The sequence below is a fragment of the Acinonyx jubatus genome, chromosome B3 (genome assembly GCF_027475565.1).
Source record: "Acinonyx jubatus isolate Ajub_Pintada_27869175 chromosome B3, VMU_Ajub_asm_v1.0, whole genome shotgun sequence".
Lineage (NCBI taxonomy): Eukaryota > Metazoa > Chordata > Mammalia > Carnivora > Felidae > Acinonyx > Acinonyx jubatus.
Genome location: NC_069386.1, coordinates 3,573,548 through 3,596,571, shown reverse-complemented (window position 1 = coordinate 3,596,571; position 23,024 = coordinate 3,573,548). Strand labels below are relative to the sequence as shown.

The 23,024-nt window shown below is 50.7% G+C and overlaps 1 long non-coding RNA gene across 1 annotated transcript; it reads right to left on the bottom strand.

Moving 5' to 3' along the window:
• Window positions 1-5,618: 5,618 nt before the first annotated feature.
• On the bottom strand, window positions 5,619-22,661 carry LOC113601972 (uncharacterized). Its single transcript, XR_008298930.1, has 3 exons — window positions 22,400-22,661; window positions 16,591-20,818; window positions 5,619-6,837 (listed from the first exon to the last, which is right to left on the bottom strand). It is a non-coding gene; the product is annotated as an uncharacterized LOC113601972 (long non-coding RNA).
• Window positions 22,662-23,024: the final 363 nt, after the last annotated feature.

Sequence of the window (23,024 nt, the reverse complement as noted above, 5' to 3'; positions counted from 1 at the left end):
TCAAATCTGGGGATATGATATAAATTTTGTTTCCCATCTTGTTATACAGGAGCTCTGGTAAGTGACTCTTGTCCCAATCCATGACCTTATTACAAGAATGCACCCCCATATTTTTATTTTGTTCTGTTTTATTCTATCAGAGTCCATTTTATTTAAACACAAAAAGTCAAATGTTCATGAACGGATGAATGGGTAAACAAAATATGGTATCTCTCTCTCTCCCTATAGATATATAGATATCTCCCTTATGGATATTTATGGAACAAAATGCTATTTCACCTTAAAAACGATGGAAATCCTAGGGGTGCCTGGGTGGCTTAGGCGGTTAAGTGTCTGACTCTTGGTTTCAACTCAGGTCACAATCTCTCATTTTGTGAGTTTGGGCCCCAGGTCGGGATCTGCACTGGCAGCACAGAGCCTGCGTGGGATTCTCTCTCTCCCTCTCTCTCTGCCCCACCCCTGCTTGCACTTTCTGTGTCTCTCAAAATAAATAAATAAGCTCTTAAAAAAAAAAAGATAAAAATCCCATCATGTGCTATCACATGGATGACTCTTGAGGACATTACACTAAGTGAAATAACCAGTATTTGAATAGGAAATACTAGAAGGCAAACACTGTATGATTCAACTTATTATATGGGGTACCTAAGAGTAGTCAAATTTAGACAAAGAAAGGGGAAGGGTGGTCGCCAGGGGATGGGGGAGAGGGAAGAGGGGAGCTGTTGATGGATACAGAGTTTTAGTTTTACAAGATAAAAGAGTTTTGGAGATGAATGGTGGTGCCATTTGCACAAAATGGCGACTATTCTTTGCATGATTGTTATATGGTATTTGTTGTTGTTTCAACCACACACAAAACGCAATGAGGTAATTATGACAAAGCAAGTGGGTTTTGATGGACCCCCAAAACTCTGGGGTCAGTCAGGGAGGTCTCCCCAGAAGAAGTGGCATTTAAGCCAAGACTTGAGGGATGCGAAGTTAACCATGAAAAGGGATGGGGGGGACAGGCTGAAGAAGGCTCTAGACTGTGACCAGGTGAAGCAGGCCTTATCAAATCCCGCGTGGGTTACTACCATCAACTGGCTTCCTGTTTTCAGTCTCTTTCCACGTACACGTGGATACCAAATTAATTTTCTAGAACACTACCTGGATCATGGCACCCTGCCACCTTCCTGGCTAATCCTTCCAGAACGTTTCCTTTTTGCCTGCTGCATATCGCCCCTGCCTGGCCCTGCAGGCCTTCTTCTCCTGGCCCCACCCTGACCATTCGGCCTCCCTCTTCCATCGCCAGCCCCCACGTGTGAACCCTACACCAGCCACGTCCCTCGGCCACGGTTCCGTGGACACACCTCTGCTTACTGCATTTCTCTTGCCAGGAATACCCTCCCTCCCCGCCTCCCCCCCCATGTCCTGGTCCCTTTTGTTCCTTCAAGCACCCCCTCGGCTCCCTTTCTGGATTCTGTAACATGTTATTTCAGCGTTTGCTTTCTATCTTTTAACTCTGCCCCTCTGTCCCGTGAATGAGCCTTATTCACGCGTGGGTCCCTAGTGCTGAGCGCCATGTCCTGGAGACTGACCACACTTCTCAGTGCCTAACCGTCATCCTGAGAGTGAGTCCTGACTCGGGGGCTGTGGCCCGCCCAGGGAGCTGCGGGACCCCAGGCTGCTCTGCACCAGGGGGCCACCTGCTTCCCTCGGGCGCCAAGCCCGGCTCCCGCACACTTCCATCTGCGCCTGGCATTCTGGGCATCTCCCCAGCAGGCCCTCCAGATGCTCCCCGGGGTGATCTGCCCAACAGCACGGCCCTCCCAGGCGGGCGATTCTACCCAGGGAGAAGCCAGGGCAGGAGCAAGCACAGAGGTACATTTTCGCCCAGGCCAGAGGGCACCCTCTGGGGCTGGTGTGGCGGCCAGGGGCACCGGGGGAGGCGGGGGCGGCCCTCCTGTCCTCAGAAGCCACGCCAGTGGTTCAACTAGGGAGAAATGCCACCTCCCGCAAACTGCAGATTTGCACGGTTTGCACAGTGCACCACGCGGCCAGCCGCGGCTGCGGGCGGCAGGGGAGAAGCGGGCCGGGGGAGGAGGCGCGGGGGTTGGGAAATCCACCTGGACGCCATCAGTCTTGCCAGAGTAAACAATGCTGACAGGAGTGCTTGCCGGCAGCCTGGTACAGGTTAGGGGGGGGTCACGGAAGCGGCCTGGTGACCCGCCTGCCTTAAGGTGGAGACGCTCTGGAATCTGTCACAAAGGACAGAGCTGAAAGCCAACGCCTGGTGGAATGATCCCGTGTCCTGGCATTCCGCACAACCTGGGAGTGCACACTCTCAACATGTCTTAAATGTAAATCTGAGCTGGGATCAAATACACACATTGGAAGCCAAACAAAAGAAAGATCCACCCCCAGCGACCTCCGAGCGGGATCCATCGCCTGCGTGGCGCTAGCAATAAAAAAATATATATATGTATATATATTTTTAAAAGCTGTTTCTCAGTTTTTCTTGAAGCTCGAGGGTCTAGAAAGAATTGCTGGAGTTATAAGCAGAATCTACCACCTAATTATCTAGAACTCTCCAACACCACGGCAGAGCCTAACTCGATCGAGCAAAGGTCTTTTGTTAACATCCTAGAATACGGGAGGTGGAAATCACTCTGTTCCTCTTCCTCAGAGCCGAACCCTGCAAACACCCCCTTCTTAGTGCAAATGTGAAAGTGACAGCAGCGACACGTTTGGGATACTCAGGGGGAGAGAAACTGTGAGCAAAGGGGTTTGGGTAGCTCATAAGGGATTCTGAATCGGAAGCACCAGCATTTTCCCTCCCTTCAGCCGACAGGCACCGAGGGCCTGTTACGTGCCTCAACTGTGTCAGAGTGGGTGTGTGTGTGTGGGGGGCATCCAGACACTGCAAGTCACGGCCAAGGTCCTTTAGCTGAAATGACACACAAATGGTTTCTTCTGAAGAAACCCTGTAAGATGTCTGGCTAATCTGTCTTGTGACCTTGGGCAAGTCACTTTACCAGCCCGGGTCTTGTTTCTTCACCTATAAAACACAGATAGTAAAACCATGGTGCCTTCGGGGTATTCCTGGCACTAATGAAGGCTCATAAAGTGCTTTGAGATCCTTAGGATGAAAGTCTCTTCAGAACAGTAAAGCCTGATTATTACGCTTCGAACATGACATTCCCATGAAATCCCTGGTCAGGCTCCTAGCCCGCCTCTCAGTGAAGATTTAATAGCAGAGACTTGTCGTAAGTTCGTAAAGGACAGAGACCTCCATTACTGATACAAAATATGCCGCAGCGAACTAGTATATTAAGGGCTATTATCATGAATAATTAAGGCCAGGTTCTACTTACAGATTAATGAACCAAGTCTATGTTGTGATGTAGTGGGTTTTCATTGTGGCTTCCTCAACCAGCTCATGTCATGAAATTTACTTATTCTCAGCGGATCGTCCAAGGTTGCATGGATTAGCAGGTTTATCCCACAATATAGGTTGGCAAAGTAAACTTCTGAAGGATACTTACATGCCCCACTGTAAGAAATAAACCCAATTAGAGGTCTCTTAGTGCAGATGAAGAAGGTTCATTAATGATAATGAAGGGCTGACCTACCCCGGGCCCCTAAGTTTGTAATTAATCTTGTACAGACCTTGCAGCTTGACTGTATTGAAGAATATCAAAGTCATGTACGTTACTCCAGGCTAACACACACGCACGTGGAAAGGAGAACTCAGGCTCCTGCGCACTTTGGACAAGGTAATGTTACGTCTGATGACGCATTCACTTGAGAAGGTAGAGCCTTATTAATTACATCAAATAAAAGCCTTTAGATAACTCTCGGAGTTTGAATATAAAAATCCGTAATTTCTGGGGCGCCTGGGTGGCTCAGTCGGTTAAGCACCCGACTTCAGCTCAGGTCATGATCTCGCTGTTCGTGGGTTTGAACCCCGCGTCGGGCTCTGTGCTGACAGCTCGGAGCCTGGAGCCTGCTGCGGATTCTGTGTCTCCCTCTCTCTCTGCCCCTCCCCTGCTCGCACTCTGTCTCTCTCTCAAAAAATAAATAAATACTTTAAAAAATCCATAATTTCTGAATTCAACAGCATTAAGGAAGGGATGTCCAGGGTAAGGGGTAGAGTGTGGATTTTAAACAACCTGGCAAAGAGGAATTATAGACAGTAGTGTTTATATCATGTGCTCCTTTTCTCTGATTGCCATCTTCTCCTGTGATTTGTAAAATCATGCTGCTATTGGAATTAGCCAGCAGAAAGTAATTAGCAACATCAGTGTGCCTGTGACTGCATACAGTGAGAGAGAAAACGAGATTACTTTCTGCTGGAGATAAGGGTCACTTTTAGAATTCTGGAACGTTATTTGAGAAGGAAAGGAGCTGGGTCACAGCAGGGAGCTCTGTCTTTGCAGCTGGGGGACTCACCTGCAGCCCACCTGGACGGGCCCAACACTGAAAAACATAGTTAACGCCATTCGGAACCATTAGGTTTCTAGATAAGCAGGGTAAACTAACTTTCAAGGGAATCTGGAATTCTTTTCCTGACTCAAAGCCGAGTTTTCCAAACATGCTGGGCAGTGGTATGCCTTTGTGCCTTTGCTCAGCAAGGACCTCCACCCACTCACCTCCTCCTCTGCCGGGGAGACTCCTACTCGTCCTTCCAGATGCAGGTCTAAATACCTCTTGCTCTGCCCAAGCCTTCCTTGGTGTTTGCAGATAGAAGTATACGCGTCCCTCTTGCTGCCGTCTCACACTCCGCTTACGCGGACGTCTTCTTCGCGCAACTATCCTATTGGAAGGACTTCAGTGCTGAATTCCCCCTCGAGGCCCGAGCCTTCAAGCACCGGGGCCACCTCTTAATCACCTTTGTTGTGGATCTAGCAACAGCAGTGACAAGACAGAGTGCCTGGTGCCTAATACGAGTCCATTGATTCTAAATGCCAATGTTTACAAACCAACCTGGCACGGGTGACCCAATCAGAGTAAATTCTGGCTGTCACCGGTTGTTAGGGCTGTTCTGGAATACAGCCCTCCACAGACTGCACAGCAGACACTGGATGTTTATTAAAATAAGTTCAGCTGCAGCCAGAGTTACAAAGCAGGGCTTTTACAGCACCAGGGCTGGGTGTCACCATTCTCCCACCTGTGACGGGAGAGCCATGCCTTCTCCACGATGTTGTTATCAATCCGAGATGGGAAATCAAACGAGAAAGTGCTTCGTGCCTAATACGGGCTGACTGGTTCCGAATGTGTCTGTGCTTAAGTCGCCAAGTATTAGAAGCTCTGGAAGAGTGGCCCTAAATTCATCATTTCGAAAGAGATCGTTATCTTCCTAGTGGTGAGGGATCCTTTGGGGAGTCTGGCCTGGACCCCTTTCAGAGAAGGTCAGCTTCAAGGGTCTGGGTGAGGTTGGTGGTTCTATGACCAGGAGGCCCAGCCCTAGGTAAAGGAGACCAGTCGATCTGGGGATAAACAGTGCCTGGTGGAAAATGCCCTGGGCGGTTCTCAAATTTTGCTGCACATTAGAATCACCTGGGGGAGCGTTAGAACCTGCCCTCCAGGCTGTTCTCCAGGTAAATTAAATCAGAATCTCTAGGGGGGTGGGGGGGTGAGGGGTGTGGTGGGACCCAAATACGGGTATTTTCCAAAGCCCGCTTGCATTATTCCGACGGGCAGCCAAGGTTGAGAACTGGAGTCCAGGGCATCATGGCCACAGAGGCCTGGCAGGCCAGGTGACAAGCCTGCGTAAGACAATTGGGAGTAGTGAGGACCGCGGTAAACTGGAAAACACACGTCCTGTTTGCAGATTTTCCACTTTTAGAAAACAAACACGCCACTGAAGCCAACGAAACACAGCCGTGGGCCGGATTTGGCCCATGGGATACGGGTTTGCAAACCCCACCTGTGCTAACATTGCCTGCGAGGCCGCGGAAGGTTCTCAGAAGATGTCAAAGCCGGGCCTCAGGAAGCCATTGGCTGTGTAGTTCCCACGGATTTCCCCTACGTTCCCCTCTCTTTTTCCCCAAGCGGTGTCTCCCCAGATGCTATTGTTAATTGGCTTTTATTTATTTTACCTGCGTTTACGTTTCAGGCGCCTAGAAAACGTATTTTTAAATGCCGCCACAGCGCATGCCTGTGGAGGTTCAATTCCATCCTGGCAAAAAACAGATTCCCTCTGATTCCTGCTGACACAGCTTTAGCGGGTCAGCCAGTCCCGGTTCCTCTGTTTCAAGGGGAGGAAGCAGATCAGGCCGGCAGGCTGTTCCTTCAGTAGAACAGTCAGGTGTCTGTAGGACGGGGCTCCTTTTCAGGACCAGCCTGGCCACGTGGGGCATTTCTCTCCTGGAAGAGGACGGGATTGGGCCACGCTCGCAGGAGCGTGTTGACATTTTTATTTCAAAGCCCTCGGTCCAAGCTCCACTGTGTTCCTTTACGTTCTCCGGGTTCAGAAGTCGTTGACTAAACTGGGTGTGGCCTGGACAAGGCTGAACGAGTCCCATCAGGTTTTCCTCCCAGCCCATCCCCACCCGTTGTTAGTAAGTACTTCCCTTACTACGCCGAGGCCCCCGACCGGGCCCTGATGGCGGCCAGCCTCGGTGGGGTGGCTGGGACGCAGCCCTTCCCAGGAGGTTCGGCCCTTCTGCACATCGGCAGGTTCCGTTCCTTCAGCAGGTCTCCGTAGACGCCACAGAGCGAACGGACCGCGCTAGCTTCCCGTGTGGAATGTCTGAATCTCCTTCCAGAACCGTCCCCGCTTTGCACGGAGTTGCCATCGCTCTGTCAGCTCTGCCGTTTAACGCCTTTCACAAATGAACTCGCTCAGGTCAAGGACTGTAAAGAAAAACAAACGCCACTTTACCCTAATGATAACTGCATAAGAATAAACCAGCACACGCGGAACAAATGAATGAACGACGGCCTCACCCTAACCCGTATTTATTGCAAACCCGTAGCGGACAGGTTTCACAGGGAAAGAGGAGGACGGCGTGTGATTCTCTTCTCGGTGTCACTGAGCAGTTTTGAGCCTCTGCTCGGTGTCCGTCCCTCTGTTACAACTGGGGGGACAGAGACGAACTAGGAAGCGCCTGCCCTCAGGTAGCTCCCTGCAGAGTGGGGTGATCTAAGCACACAAGCCAGCGAGCCCAGTGCTCTAACAAAGGGGTGTACAGAAGTTCCTCCAGAAGGAAGTGACTAACTCTGCCTTGGGGCACAGGGAATGTCTTGCAGAAGCTGGGACATCAGGGCTGGGTCTCAGAGGCACGCCCTTTCCCAGCATGAGCCTGACTCCAAGTTGGGGACAATGTCTGCCCTCAAGGGAAAGTCGAAGTTGGGCCCCATGCCTGGTTCCCCAGCTCCGGTGTCCCAGATGCCTTCGCAGGGGCGGACAGGGCAGACACAGCCTTTAAAGGCCAGTCCCCTCCCCCTCTCCCATCACCCATTTCCCTCACCCACCCTCCTCACCCACCACTTGGGGGACAAAGAACCCCAGTGAAGAGGCAGGGCATTGGGGGTTGATGACTCACAAATAAAATGGCAGAAAGCTGGGAATGAAAGCTGGTATGCAGTATGCCCAGGTGTGTGTGTTTGGGGGGGGCTGGTGGGAGAGACCCAGATTGGGGTCCTTTATCACTGAAATTGTTTGGAATTGTTGGTGCATGGAGATGATAAAAAATAGATAGACTTTGTGTCAACCATCCTTCAAAAACAGACAAATGAGCAGGTTGAGTTCTGTTATTGTTTTGAATTTCTCTAGAGACAACGTGCTCCCTTATTCCATGCACTCCAGGTGGACTCCTCCCATGCTCCCAGCCCCATTTGTCACGGAATAAAATAACTTCCTGAAAATTCAGAAAAAAACCTGAAAATTCCAGAGCACTGCCCACGCCTCGGGATTTCAAACAGGATCCGGCTCTTGGTGTGCCCGGCATGTCACAGCCGGCAGGAGGGACCCGGGACGTGATTTACAAGTCCTGAACCCCCTGAGGATAAGGTGTTATGAGGATCCATCATGCCAACAGCCCAATGGTTGACCCCCCTCCATCTTGAACCCATGGGGCAACGGGATTGGGGAGCAGGGAAGGACCTAGGGGGTCCAAGGAACCCTGCCTCTCCGGGATCCAGAGTGGGTGGATGTGAGATGATGCAAAATGTGTCTATGATTACTCTGATCCTCTCTGGAAGAGACACCAGAGCCTCGTGGGGAGGTAAAGAAACTTTCCCAAATGACAGCAGCAAGAAGTTTGTTTGGACCCAGAAGCATAAACTTACTGTTTTTTTTCAATATTAAAAAACATTTATTAATGTTTATTTTTGAGAGAGAGAGAGACAGCGAGCGAGCAGGGGAGAGGCAGACAGAGAGGGAGACACAACATCCGAAGCAGGCTCCAGGCTCTGAGCTGTCAGCACGGAGCCCGATGTGGGGCTCGAACCCACCAACGGTGAGATCGAGGTCTGAGCCGAAGTCAGACGCTCACCCGACTGAGCCCCCCTCCCCCCCCGGGGCCCCTGGATGTATAAAGCTATTGTTAAAAAGTCTTATAAAGACTCTACAGGCAGAATGTTTAGATTTGAACACTGTGAGCTTAGGCAAGTTACCTCATCTCTGGGTGCCTCAGGTTCTCATTCTAACATGGGGATAATAATAGTACCTAGAGCATTGGGTTGCTGGGAAGATTAAATGAGTTAATACGTGGAAAACACTTGGCTCGGAGCCTGGCAAGTAGGAAGTGTTGAACGACGGTAACCATTCTCGCTAGTGAAGGTGACACCCGCTAAGGTATTCAGGTCTGATGTCCTTACCTTCCCAGTGATCTGGGGTCTCTGACTTCTCTCCCACAGGAAATATTTAGGGAAATAAAGATTTCTCCAAGAACACAGGGTACTCTTCAAGAAGCACCGTCTCCCTGAAGTTAGCAAGTGGCCTCAAAAGCAGAGCACCTCTGGTTAGCAGAATCCTGTACTATCGTGGTAGGAATCCGGCAGAAAGAGAGGGGCCCCTAAGGCATCTCTGCCTTATCCTTGAGTGGACACATCGCCCCTGGTTTCCATTTCCTGTCCATCAGAGTGTCATCGGAGAGAATGGAGTGTCCCCCTCAATTGTACGTTACATTGCTTTCAAAAGTGAAAATTGTTTCCTTATTACACGAGCACTGCAAAGCGCTTGCAGAAAAAAATAGCTTGAAAGAAAAAAATCCCCCATCTATGCTCCTCACCTAGACACCTTCTGGAACGCCAGGTGTATGACTTTCTGGATCTTCTACATCACATACACAGCGTAAAAAAAAAAAAAAACAAAAAACCCCAAAACGTTGGCTCAGTATATATATAATTTTGTAACCTGTATTTTCCATTTGAGAGTATATCATGAGCATTTTTCCATGGCAGTAAATATTAATTCTACAACAACATTTTTTAATGGCTGAAGAGCATTTCATGTAACAGTCTTTCGATACAACTCTTACTGTTTCACGCACAGCTCCTTTCTGATTTTGAAATCTTTTGTTTTTTAATGTTTATTCATTTTTTGACAGAGAAAGAGAAACAGAGCGTGAGCAGGGGAGGGACAGAGAAAGAGGGAGACACAGAATCTGAAGTAGGGTCCAGGCTCTGAGCTGTCAGCACAGAGCCTGATGTGGGGCTCGAACTCACAAACCGTGAGATTGTGACCTGAGCCAAATTTGGACGCTTAGCCGACTGAGCCACCCAGGTGCCCCCCTGGTTATATTTCAAAACTGAGATCTAGACCATATAATTCACCATTTAAAAATGCAGAATTCAGTGGGTTTTAGTATCTTTACAAGGTCACGTGACTATCACCGCTAATTTCTAAACGTTTTCATCACCACCCCGCGATAGAAACCCTGTACCCATTACTCTGCTTTCCTCCCTATCCCAACCCTCGAAAACCGTGAATCTGCTTTTCGTCTCTGTGGATTTGCCTGTCTGTGGATATTTCGTAGACATGAAACCATACGCTATGTGGCTTGTGTCTGACTCCTTTCATTCAGCGTCATGTTCCCAAGGTTCATCTATGTGCTAGGATGAATCAGTATTTTGTTCCTTTTTTATAGTTTTCATCATACAGATATGCATTTTCTTTATCCATTCATCAGTTATTGTAATTTTATAACACGTTTTCTAGTACCTCAGTGGTTCTTATAGTCCTCAGGCACTCAGCATCACCTGGGAACTTGTTCAAAATGCCAATTTTCAGGTCTCACCCAGACCCACTGGAATTATAGCCCCTTGGGGGTGGGGCTTAGCAAACTGTTTTAGCAAGTTTTTCACGTGATTCTGACGCCTACTTGTTTGAGAACCACTAGCATACCTTATCACACTTCTTAAACACTTTCTTGGCTTTTCTGGGTGTATTAATTCCTCTGGCCAAAGTCACTAGTGTTTTGGAACGTATATCCAGGTTCAACTTTCATAAGCTGTTAAAGTTCCGAAATCTTTCATCCATGCTTCTTTCATTGTTAAGGTCAATAGTTACCTGATACTTAAATTCTCCTCTTCTCTGTTTCTCTTGTTTCTAAATCCAGTCTGGGGTATTAGATCCAGATTATTATATATTTTTTCGAAATGTAGATTGTCTTCAAGAAAAAGATGTTCACCTTTGTATTCGATTGTGTGTTATTTAGAAGATCATCTGTTTTAGCTGGTGTTGGGGGCCCACTGTAATTTCTCTGTTCTTGGGCTCTTTCTTTCATACTCTGAGTTGCTATCGAGCACAAAAACTACAATTCCCAGAATGCACTGCGACCAGGGTTCTTATGTCTCCATTGCCTCACTTGTGGAGACCACATCTCAGGATAGCCAGTGCGTGTCACCCATTTGCCTGCCTTCTCTGTGTAGAGAAAGTTATACTTGGTGGGATGGGGCGGGGCAGGCATAGTGCCCAAAAGGCAGAAGGCTAGTGGCCTGGTTTTCTGGCAATGATAAGGAAGCTACAGATATCATCCTTTCTTTTCTTCTTCTGTTGGTCTCTGTTTTGAGACCCGAAACAAGATCATTCCACGAACTAAAAACAACAGTACGTTTATAACATTTTTGCTCTGTCCACCTTATTGTTTAGTATCAGTTTCTCCAAGATTCTGTTTCTTGAAGCAAGGGTGTCTTTGTTTTCAGCAATGAGAATTAAAAAAGATATACTTCCCTATGTTTTCATGGGCATGTTGAGAGAGATTGGTTGGATATGGCGGCCACACACTTGTTTGAAATAGGGCAGCACATTCACCTCAGAGCCTGTGTCTCAGGTTCACTTTGGTTTTAAAAAAAATCACATTTGGACTGAAAGGGAAAGAGATAGTACAAAATGAAAAGAAGTCTTTGGACTCCCAGAATTCTATTGGTGAGAAGCAAGCAAAATTATGCAGCTGCAAACACAGGTCACCTTTCATGGAAAAGGAAGAAAAACTCAGACGTGGAAATGAGAGCCATGAGAATCACTCCTGAGCAGATATGGGACTGAATCCTAGACAAGGAACTTCCAACATTTGCCCAGCTGGATTTCAGAACTGCTACCAGCCAGTGGCTTTGGTGTACCTCCCGGTTTCTTACCCCCTTTCGAACAGGTGCATCTATGGTGGTTACTCTGTGCCTGTCCTGTCATCATATGTTTGGGGGGGGGTGGTTTGGTGCAGATAACGTGTATCTTTAGTTCATAGTGAGGGGAAGTGTATGTAAGGAGCTGCACTCAAAGAACTCTGCCCGAGGAGCTTCAGCTGCATCTGAACTTGATTCAGACAATGAGATTCTGGGCTTTGAGCTGATGTTCAAATGGGTGAGAATTCTGGTGGCCTTGGAAGGGGATGACGGACTTTTTACATATGGGAAGGATGTAAATAATTTGTGGTTTGGAGGGGGACTCTGATGGTTTTAAAGATATATCCACAAGAGGATATACTGTGATACTTCTCCTTCAAGAGGTGGACTTTAATTCCCCTCCCCTTGAGTGTGGGCTGGACTTAATGACTTGTTTCTGATGAACAGATATGGTAGGAAAGATGATGTGGGACTTCTGAGACTAAGTGATAAGAAACACTGAGGCTGTTCCTTCCGCTCCTTCTCACCGGCTCTAGAGGACGCCAGCCGCCATATTGTGAGGACACTCAAGCAGTCCACTGGAGAGATTCACATGGTGAGGAACTTAGGCCTCCTTCCCACAGGCATAAGTCAAACTGGGCGTGAATCCTACAGACTTAGGTAAGCCTTCAGGTGACGGCAGCCCCTGCCAACAGCTTGCTGTAACCTCCTGAGAGAATCTGAGTAGGACTGCCTGGCTAAATTGTTCCTCGACTTCTGACCTACAGAAGCTCAGAGATAATAAATGTCTGCTCTTTAAAACCACTAAGGTTTTTTTTTTTTTTGGGGGGGGGCGGTAATTTGTTACACAGCAATAGATAACTAACTCACTACACTGTAGCAGAGCTTGAATCCTGATACCTTTTGATTCTTGACATGGAAAGAAGGATCCAGGCCAAGAGCTCTCCAGGGACAGTACATGTAGCAGAGAAAGGTACCCATGTCATAGGCATAAAACTCAATAAATCTGTACAAACTGAAAACCTGTGCAATCAGCACCTAACTCAAGAAGCGGTTTATTGTCAGCACCCTGGAGCCACATCTCATGTCCCCTTCCAGTCCTTATGCTCCCAAGGGAAGTTGCTATCTTGACCTCTAACAGCAAAGACAAGTGTTGCCTGTTACTGTACCTAACATACATGAAATTATATTTTTTTTTGTCTGACTCCTTTTACTCAACATCGTGTTAATGAGATATGCCCAAATCGTTGTCTATAGTTGTGGATTGCTCATTATAATTGCCCTGTAGTATTCTATTGTGTGAAATCCTACAGTGTATTATCCATTCTGTTTGTGATGGGCATCTGGATGGTTTCCAGCCTTTGGCTATTATAAATAGTCCAACTACGAACATGTAAAGATAGGTTTTATGATGGATATGTCTAAAGATTGACAAGTCGATAGGCAGATGACTTTCCATATCTTAATTTTTGGATACGCAAAAGAAGAAACTGAAGGTTGTCATAATCGGAATCCGTGTTCCCAAAAGCTAGTTTGAATTACTTCTGAATCACAAAAGGGTTTCCTTGGGACTGTTCATTCCTGCACATTCACGCTGCCTACCGTGTGCAAAACTCTTGATAGTGCTGTATGTCAATGATACCTTAATTAAAAAAAGATCTCTTGGGGGAGAGCCTGGTCCTACTCTCCAGGAGTTTTCTACGTGGCACAGATTAAGGGGATTGGGCAAGGAGCCACGTGGCTGCAGGGCAGGGCAGAACTCCGTAAAAGCCACAGAGATACTTTAATGAAGGGAGTCAGGGAGATTAAGGGGGGCTTCTTGGAGTGTGGGTCTTGGATAATAGACATAATTAGATACTCAGAGTTGGGGATGGGGTGGATGAAAGGACATTTCAGGGGGAGGAAACAGGAGGAGAAGAGTCACAGAAGTTGACATTATTTATAGATCACCCACCTCATTAAAAATGATTTGAAGAATCTCAAGGGTGGGAAACATATCTTCATTCCAGTGCCCGCCTCCCCCCTCCGCTCCCCCCCCCCCCCGCTTCTCCGTCATTAAAATGCACGCAAGCCATTTTGTTTCCTCCTGTAAAGAAACCTTAAATCAGATGCAGCTTCCTTTTGAACCAAAGCTTACTTTATCAGAGATGGGTAGGTCTGAAAGATGCCAAGTTCATCCGTTCATCCACTGAACATCGCTTGCGTGTCTGAGTCACGGTCCCCCGCCACCGGGGGTGCAGGTGGGTAACGGATGACTCCAGACAAAGCAATCCCCAGCCATGCAGTGGCTGTAAAATAACTAAGCAGCAAATTCCTGGCCAGGCCTTGCCACAGGGAGCTTGCTGAAATGGATGATGGTATCTGCACGGTGGGGGAGACATTCTTCCCTTCACCGAAAAAAAAAAAAAAAACAAACCCACAAAAAAACAGCCCAACCCTCTTGGCTGCAGTGGCGGTCAGAGAGGCAGACTGCTGAACGGAACGAGCTTCTGGACAAGGTGTGCACGGCACAAAGATAAGGCACTGCTAGAGCTGTGTGGGGGCGTCCGCACTGTGTGTGCACAACTCACGGCGTGTGCCAGTGCCGGCGGGGGAGGGCTACCCGGAGCCATGTGAATTGTGTTCACGACGATGTGCTTCCTGCGTGACCTCTGAGCGGCCGTGGGTGCAGAGATGCAGTCATCGCTATTGATACGGGAACAACAACCAGGAAGGGGGGGCCTCCCCGTCTAATCTGTGTTGAAGACGGCACAGGACGTGGAAAAGGACACCGGGCTGACGTAAGTCCCAGACGAGGACCAAAGAAGGGGTTCAAACAGTGTGTGAGAGGCCTTTCCACACAGAGCTGAGGGCCTCAGCGTGCAGAAGCGGACGCGGACATCGGAGCCCCGACGTGGTAGGGCATCGCGTCACAGTAACACACGCACGCACACACCTGGCGATGGTTCCGGAAGCTGTGCATGGCGCATTTTGTACGATAAGTTCAATTCTCAGTGAGGTGAGGTGCCTGGATGAGACCAGCCCAAGACGCAAAAAGACCAACCACAGTATAATTCTTCATACTGTCTTTAAAGTCCTGAAAAAAAGCCTTCTCAGTATATTTCCGGACAAGGTGGACTGCACCCCAGCGACTAGAGTCCATCGTGCGGAAGGGCTGGGCCGCACGGGCTGCTCCGGCCAGACAGTGAGGGTCCCATGATTCGGGTGTTCTCCCTGGGGAATGTCTTCTAGTTCCGCCTCAAGACCGGCTCTCAAAACACTGTTGAGTCCGTGCAAAGTCGTTGTGCTGGCAATCGGCATAAACTAGACAGCGAACTTGGCCACCGAGAGGGAAAAGTCCACCCTCCTCACGTGGAAAGCACTCTGTCGCCCTCCTACCTGGGGTTTTCAAAGTTATCCACCTCGCCCCACCTCGCCCAAGCCCTGTGAGCGAGGGAGCGGTGACCCATCAGACGTGCCCTCGGCTCGGAGCGCTCTCGGAAGGAACCTCTTCTCGGGGGGGCCGTTGAAGGGCCTCCTGTCATCAGCGTGGCCAAACGCCGAGGGGGGCCCTTGGGGGAGCGTGAGGGAATGCAACTCCTCACACTAGAGTTAGAGAAGCTAAGGGAGGCGCTCGTTCAAGAACCCACGTTCCCACTGGGCCTCCCCCACCCCCCACCCCTGCTCTAAGCAAAACAGCTGTGTGTTTAGGCTTTCTTATAATCGGCCTGCATGGTGCAGATGGGGAGCAGAGGGCAGAGATGCTGTGGCCTGTCCAGGTCCCGCTGACGGTCAGTGTCGTACCCAGGCAGAAACAGCCCTTGTTCTGGACTCCTTCTCCAAGATCCTTGATCCTTCCATTAGCACCTCCGCTGTCTTGCGCCCAGAGCCCCCTTCTCCTGCTTCCCCCCAAACCTAACCGAAAACCCCTCCAAGCGGTTGCCCGCAAATCTAAAAATAAAAGGAAAGCTGTGTCTGTGTTGCCGAGGCCGGTCCACCCCAGGTCAGGTCCTCGTGGCTGCGGCTGCTTCTGGCAGAGGATGACGGGTCAGGCGAATGGACACGTCCACCCCGCCTAATGACAACGGCTGCTGAACTGAGATACGGGGTTCTGGAATACTCAGAAGGGCTTAATCCTCTCTCCTGCGGCCTTTTCTCCTGGTATTTCCTGAGGACAGTTTGAGTCCTGCAGCGACTTGCTTTGGGTCTGACTAAGCGTTTTCTCTGGAGAGGAGCAAGCTACAACGAGGGCCTCATTCCTGGACGGGAGCAAGGCCCAGGAGAGGCCCAGCGAGGAAGAGAGCCGGGGCTCTGGGCCTGCGGCCTGGCTGTCCCTCGCAGAGGGGAGACCGTGTGTAGTGTGTGGCTCTACATTCGCAAGGGCAGGAGTTTAGCTGCAAGATCCCCTTGGTTTTTTCTGAAACGAGAGCACACCGCGAATTCTCCCCCAGGGCCAAAGACAAAGTTTTCCTCCGGGAGCACTTCTTCCTCCGTCGTGGAACATCGGGTCCAGGAGGACCCCTGTGTGCTGTGACACACGGGCGGCACAAAAATCCTTTGATCTGAGCCTCGACTTGGCCCTCCCGGGCACCTTTGTGGCAATTCACAAAACGGCTGTCGTTTGCGTATGCGGAGATGTTTGTTAAGCAGCAAGACCCCGAAAAGAAAAGGGCCCTTTTCACTACTCCGTGGTGACAGAGAGACCGGAACGGGGGGGGGGGGGGGGGGACCTTCACGGGTGGGCTGGTGACAGGGAGGGGTACAAGGGAACCTTCTGGAGAGCTGGGAAGGTCCTAAACCCTCGGCCTCCGTGGTGGCACTGGGGGGCACGTGCATGTGTGAAAATTAAAAAGTCACCACGGTGTATGCTTCAGATCTGTGCCTTTTGGTCGGTGCAAGTTATGCCTCAACGCAAAAGAGAAATGCTGTTTTCATTGCTTGGATACGCCGGTAGTTTGGGAAGGGGACTTCTACGTCCAAAAGCTAAAACATGCGTAACTTCCATATTTCAAGCCATCCCTGGGCTCCCTCCTACGATACCTTCTGTGCCCAAGCTCTTACCTCATAAAACATGACCGACTTTCAAGGGTCAAAGATGATTTTTCCCCATCTGTCATTCTTGTCCGTGGCGAATGTGGACATGTCACTTGGAATGTAGCATGGAGGCCCTGATGAAATTGGAAAAGCATGTGGAGATAAAAATCATCCTGGGATGAATCCAGACACTTCCTGCCACTGTCCAGATGTCACGGAGCTGGGAGCCACCCTCCCGGGGGGGAAGTGATTCAGCCCGCCCCGGCCAGATGTGTAGGAAGCCGCCTCGGCCCCGCATGCTAACACTGTCCTGATTGTGCAGAGCATATGTGTTCGGTCAAGAGTGAAAAAATGCAGGCAGGGGCACACGCCGGGAGTCTTTCAAGCGTGGCCCACCAGTCAGCCTACAGCGCGAGGCCCCGATCCGTCCAGTCAGCAGATGTGTGTCACCGGGACGCAGGCTGAGGCTGGTCAGACGGTAACAGAGCTCAGTGACCTCATGCACACACTCAGCCCTTCCTGAGAACCTCACGCTGCAGTTGTCCTGCCGTGGGACGCGTGTCAGCTTGATTCCGAGGCTGCCTGCCACATCCACGCTCGAACGGCACCGAGTGGCAGAAACGCCCTTTCCTGCACCCAGCAGCGTGCTGGGGACTTCCACCGGCAGGCGGACGGGACCAGCACCCCCGGGTGCCCCAGCGCGGACTGCCGACTCCGGGTCACTTTGAGCCGTCTCGAATGCAGCCGCATGCAGGCTGTTTGGGGGAAAAAATGTCCCATCGCCAGGTTGCCTCTCCCTCCTGGTCTGGCCGGGGGCCCAGGCTGCCCGCGACACCCCTGCCCTGGTCCCCCGGCAAGCCTTCAGGGCTCCCACCGGCCCGGCCCGGCCCGTCTACAGCCCGCCCTGAATGTGGAGTTTCTCCAAATGTTCTACACTCACTGAGAAAGCCTTTGCAAGAGCCCTGGCTGCTCTCACGAAAGAGGGTTAAACGTGCGTGCACTCTCGCACAGGCACACGTGTGCATACACACACACACACACACACACACACACACACACACACATTCCTCGGGAAGAAACAGGGAACCACATACGATGTCACTCAGCGAGAGGTGGACAAAGGGCAAGGCCAGAGACACTCTGGACGAAGCCAGAAGGCCTCGTCAGGAAAGCCTCTGTGTGCCCACAACCCCTCAGTTGGCCAGCAGCGGGGGATACTGTTCCGAAACAGAAGTCACGGTATGTAGTCCTCGTGGGCGAATATGGCTGGGCAGATGTAGAAACATTTCTCAACGCTTGTTCCCACCAACTGCTTAGAAACCAGGTCTTGGAGAGATCTGCACCCGCCCCCCCACGGCTTTCACCCGCAGACCTCCCAGCCTCTGAGGAATTCACGGCCGGCACAGGAGGACTCTGTTCCCGGGGCATCCATAGTCCTCGTGGGCTGTCATTTTTGGCAAAGGCACACACCTGTTCTCTTTCCACCCAGACACCAGGGAAGCCAAAAGGACTTCAATCATCACGTCAGCTCATCCAAAAACTATTGCCTTCCTGTCCACACAAAGATCTCCCTTTACAATCATGGCTCTGGTTGCTGAAAAGCTGACCCTCAGGACGGCAAGGCCAGAGGGCCCCCCTCGTCCACAGCACACCCCCTTCCTGCAGGGAAGTGTACCCTTCTGGACTGTGCAAACCGACCTATCTGCCAGGCCCCGTTTCAGTTCCAGGCACCGAAAGTGGTTGCTGAAAAGCTGACAGAACATCACGGCTGTGGGGTGGATCCCCTCCCCTCGCAGGGAGAATTCTCCGGGAAAAGCAACGGTCGGTCGTGATAATACATACCTGTGGCTCATCACCAGTCATTTACTTGGCTTTAGAATTTGTTTTTGTGCTTACGTTGGAATATGGGTCTGCCCGAGGCTGTGGGAATTCACAGCACTTTAGATAAACTCCGTGTCCTTCCCCTTAAAGACCTGGCTCAGGCAGAAGCAGACTGGGCCAGTCTGCTGTGCTGCCTCCCCGCTCAGAACCAGACATCACGACGACCTCCCGAGGCCATCTTTGGCTGCCACTGTGCTCCAGGAGGTGACAAACCTTCCCTGTCCCACCACCTGCCTCTGTGCTCCCAGGTCACCGCCTCCCTCTGACATCTAGTCTCCTAAAAAGCTTCTCACGTAATGGCAGGGACTTAAGCGGGCCACCCTGGGCATTTCTGCTTATTTGCTGGACACGGTTTAGATGGCTCATTGCCTTTAGGGAAAAGGACTAGAGAGGCGAATAGTGAGCAGGAAATTATGGGGGAGAAGAATATCGTGTCTAGAATGTGAGCGTCCCGAGGGCAGGGGGTTTTTCTGTGGCCGCTTCTCCAGCACCTAAAACAGCACTAGCAACATCATGGAGAGTCAACAGACATCTGTCAAGCCAATGAGAAGGATCAAGGACTTCCCACCTCTAGAAATTCTGTGACATTGTTTTCTTAAAAACCACGAGCAAATGAGCCCTGGGAAAACTCCAGACAAAAATCCCCTCAAAGCATTAACTCCTGATTTTCTGGGGAAATGGTAAAGCAGGTCTACTCGGGTTTATTTGCGCCATTCAGCACACATTTCTTACCCCCAGTCACGTGCCAAGGACGGGGCCCAGATGTGTGGGGCTGGAGCTCTAGGAAGGCCGGCAGCCCCTCTCCCCACCCCTCCCCGCCCCCGCCCTGCACCGGCCGACAGACGGGGCCTGGTGATCCCGCACGACACGGTGTGCTGAGTGCTTCTCAGTGCTGGAGACGGGCTCTGGCAGCCAGGGAGGGAGTGACTAACTTCTCACTTTGCCCCGGGGGCCTTGGGGAAGGCTGGGACTTGAAGCCTCAACAGGAGTTCACATGCCTGGCAAGGGGCAGAGAGAGAGGGAAGGAGTCCAAATTCTCATCTTGGACCATGGTTCCATCAGATTACACATTTACCAGAGTCGCTGACAAGGAGCCAAAAGGACAAGCAAAGGTTGGCTCTTCTCTCCTTTTCTCTCTTCTCTGGAGAGGGATGCTAATAATGAACAACGGTGGCCCAGAGGCAGGTGAGGGTGAGGAAGACACGGGGAGAACGGGCTGCCTGGACAGCCAGCCCCTCGGAGTCACTGGGGCCCGGCTGTATGTGATGTTCGCCACGCAGACGGGGGTCTGAGAGCCACATGGCTTCCCCATCAGGCTGGGCCCTCGGAGGTCCCCGCCACGCCGTGCACCTGCCTGGCACCTTGCAGACAGCCGGCCGCCGGGGGGCTGCTGCATCGGACGACGGACAACAGGACAGACAGGCAGTCCTGAGACAAAGGGCGCTCTCAGGAGAGTGAGTGCTGCTGAAAATCTGCTGCCCGTTAATTGCCGGGGAGTGAAGGATGCCAAGGTATCTTAATTCAAATCTTACCTCACCGTCCCAGGGACCTTTTGTTGCTGTAAGTAAGGATGGTCCTCGGTTCCAAGAAGAAAATTAAAGGCTGCTCCCGAGATGAGCACAGTCATTTGGATGAAAGAAAACACACAGTTGCATTTAGAGATCAGATCTCAACAAGACGGGGCACCACCTCCCGCCCAGGGAGGACCGGGCCACAGGAGGCAAAACTGGAACTCATGCGAGAATCCTTTGCCCCTATTACAGCACCTCTCGCCGGGGATCTTGACACACATTCCAGGCGCTAATTAGTTCTTGCGGCTATTGCCACGGGTGCATATTACACATGCCCATTTTCCTGATGGGAAAACTGACAAGGACATGGACAGGAGAGACGTTCTTGGAAGGAAACCATCCTACGTCTGCTTAACCGGGTTTGCCCAGGGAGAGCTGTGGCCTTGTCGCTTTGGCCTGGGGGCACTGTTTGCTGCGGAGCTCAGAGGCTCTGCCCTCCTGGGTCTGGTGCCACCATCTGTCCCCGAATTGGGAATAAAAATGGCAAAGGCTTATTCTGGAAGCTGAATGCTCACGGGAGTGCTGCCTGCGAAGAATAATGCCGTGGCAAAGGGCATGACCTCCGGAGCCAGCTTCCGTGGGCTTTTCTTTTTCTTCTTCTCCTTTTTCTTTTTCCTAGCTTCCGTGGGTTTAAACTCAGGCTCTGGCACTTACGTCAGCTACGTGACGTTGCTAAGTTTCTCCAGTAAGAAACCAGGCCCAGGTTTCCTCAGCTGGAACACAGCCTTGATGGCAATAATAATTCTTTTCTCACAGGATCCATGAGCCTTCACGGAGTATTTGTGGAGGTTTTGAAACAATACCTGAGCCACAGAAAAAGTTAAGCATTGGGATGACACGTATGGAGTCACCGGCATCTTGAGCACAAGAGCCCCAGCTCCAAGCCGTGGCTCATTCTAATTCAATAACAGAGAAAGGGCTTTATTTAAATATCATTTACAAAACAATTAGATTTCTCGTATTTTCATATCTCATTGGTATTCTATTAGTTACTGCCAATTTATTACTGTATTTATAATATTGGTTTGTAGTATGCTTTTTTAAATGTTTTCTGTTCACTCACTTATTCAAATACACTTTAAACTAAACAAAAATTTTTTTAATCTCTATTTACTTTTTGAGAGAGAGAGAGAGAGAGAGAGAAGGAGTGGGCGAGGGGCAGAGAGAGAGGGAGTCACAGAATCCGAAGCAGGCTCCAGGCTCTGAGCTGTCAGCACAGAGCCCGGCGCGGGGCTCGAACTCACAGACCTCGAGATCATGATGTGAGCCGAAGTAGGACGCTCAACCGGCTGAGCCACCCAGGCTCCCCCAAATATACTTCAAAAGCAATGTGTAATACCCCCCCCCTTTTATTTTATATTCATCATGATGCATCACAGGATGGTGTTGGGTATCATGTGCCTGAATTGGTAAGCCAAGTTGCAGGTAGGAAATGAAGGGATCAAGGTGCCCGCACTCTAGGTTAGAGAACCATGGCCTGGGGCTGCTGGGGGAAACACTGTGGCAGGAAGTGTGAGCATCACCCCCACTTCCCCCAGCCACAACCCCCAACAATGGCTATAGAGACCGCCAGGCCAGGTATGCCCGGGGAGCTGGGAATGGAGAAACTTCTGTCTTTGAAGCGGGGGAAGGAGGCTTGGGGAAACCTCTGTCACACTGGTGGGGTGGGGGTGCGGTGCACTCCTGGCTCACGCAGGGACCAATGGGCGCCCTGACCCAGCCTGTCACCACGGTGCCCGGGGTGTGTAGGAGCAACGCTGGGGGCAGCTGCGTGTTGGGAGCCGTGGGTGGAGACCGGGGGCGGGACCCACCCCCCCATCTGTTGGCCCCTGATCTGGAGTTTCCATCCTAGCTGGAACATGAGATTGATTCTACATGTGCCCACGGGTCTAAGAGTTGGCCTGCTGAGGGTACGTGTGTTTGGGAGCCCGTGACCACACTGAGGGGAGCATCGGATCTGTACCAGGATGCTGTGAGCTGGCCAGGAAGATACAGGCCCAATATCTAAATGGGCCATCGATGGGGGGCTGCCCGGAAGGGAGCCCTCCTCTGGGGCCTCCTGAAGGCACCACCGGCCAGCATCAAAGCCATGGTAGAGTACAGTATTGCTGGGTGGGAATTATGTCCCCCTTGCTGGGACAAGGGAGATGATAGCTGTCTTCCACTTCTTCCTCTAGGCCCCAACGCCGGCTTTGTTGTGAAAAGCCAGAATGAGAACGAAGGAGGATGAGAGAGATCACCAGATCAGCCAGCAGACACAACCACCGGCCCCGGAGAAGGAGAGGAACTCTGGGCTGGGTATAATAATAGCCAAACTTACACAATGTTTCCTTTGCAAGCTTGGCACTCTTCTTTGAGAGCTTTAATTGTAGCGGCTCACTTACCCCTGGCAATACTCCTTCCTGAGAGGCAGGTACCATCATCATCCCCATTTAACAGATGAGGAAACTAGGGGGCACAGAGAGGTGAAGCACCTTGCCCAAGGCGCTCAGCTTGTTAAGTGCAGAGTTGGATTCAACCCCGGCAGCTGGCTCCAGACTCCGTAGTTTTTCACTGAACAACACTGAATCTTAAAAAATAAATAAGACCGTTGGAAGCAATCACAACCAAAAAAAGAGGATGAACCAAAAATAGCCAAGAAGTTATAGAACTGGAATGACATACCATCATGGCTGCTACTCCCCAACAGGAAAGGAGGGTTTGACAGAACATGCCTAATGGCGAGCTTTAGATAAATAAAACAATTCCTTGTTTACTCACCCCCGTGAGTTGAGATTCCCTGATAAACTGCCTTCCCACAGCCTTCTCTGTTCCTTCCTGCAGGCCTGTGAGGCAGGCACTGCCAGTATTCTCACTTTACAGACAGGGAGACCAAGGTTCAGAGGGGTTAAATGAGCTCCCAGGGTCACCCAGCTACAAGGTGGGTGTTTGAAACTAGTTCTTACTGGCTTTAGAACCTGAGCTCTGGGGAGCCTGGGTGGCTCAGTCAGTTGAGTGTCTGCCTGTTAA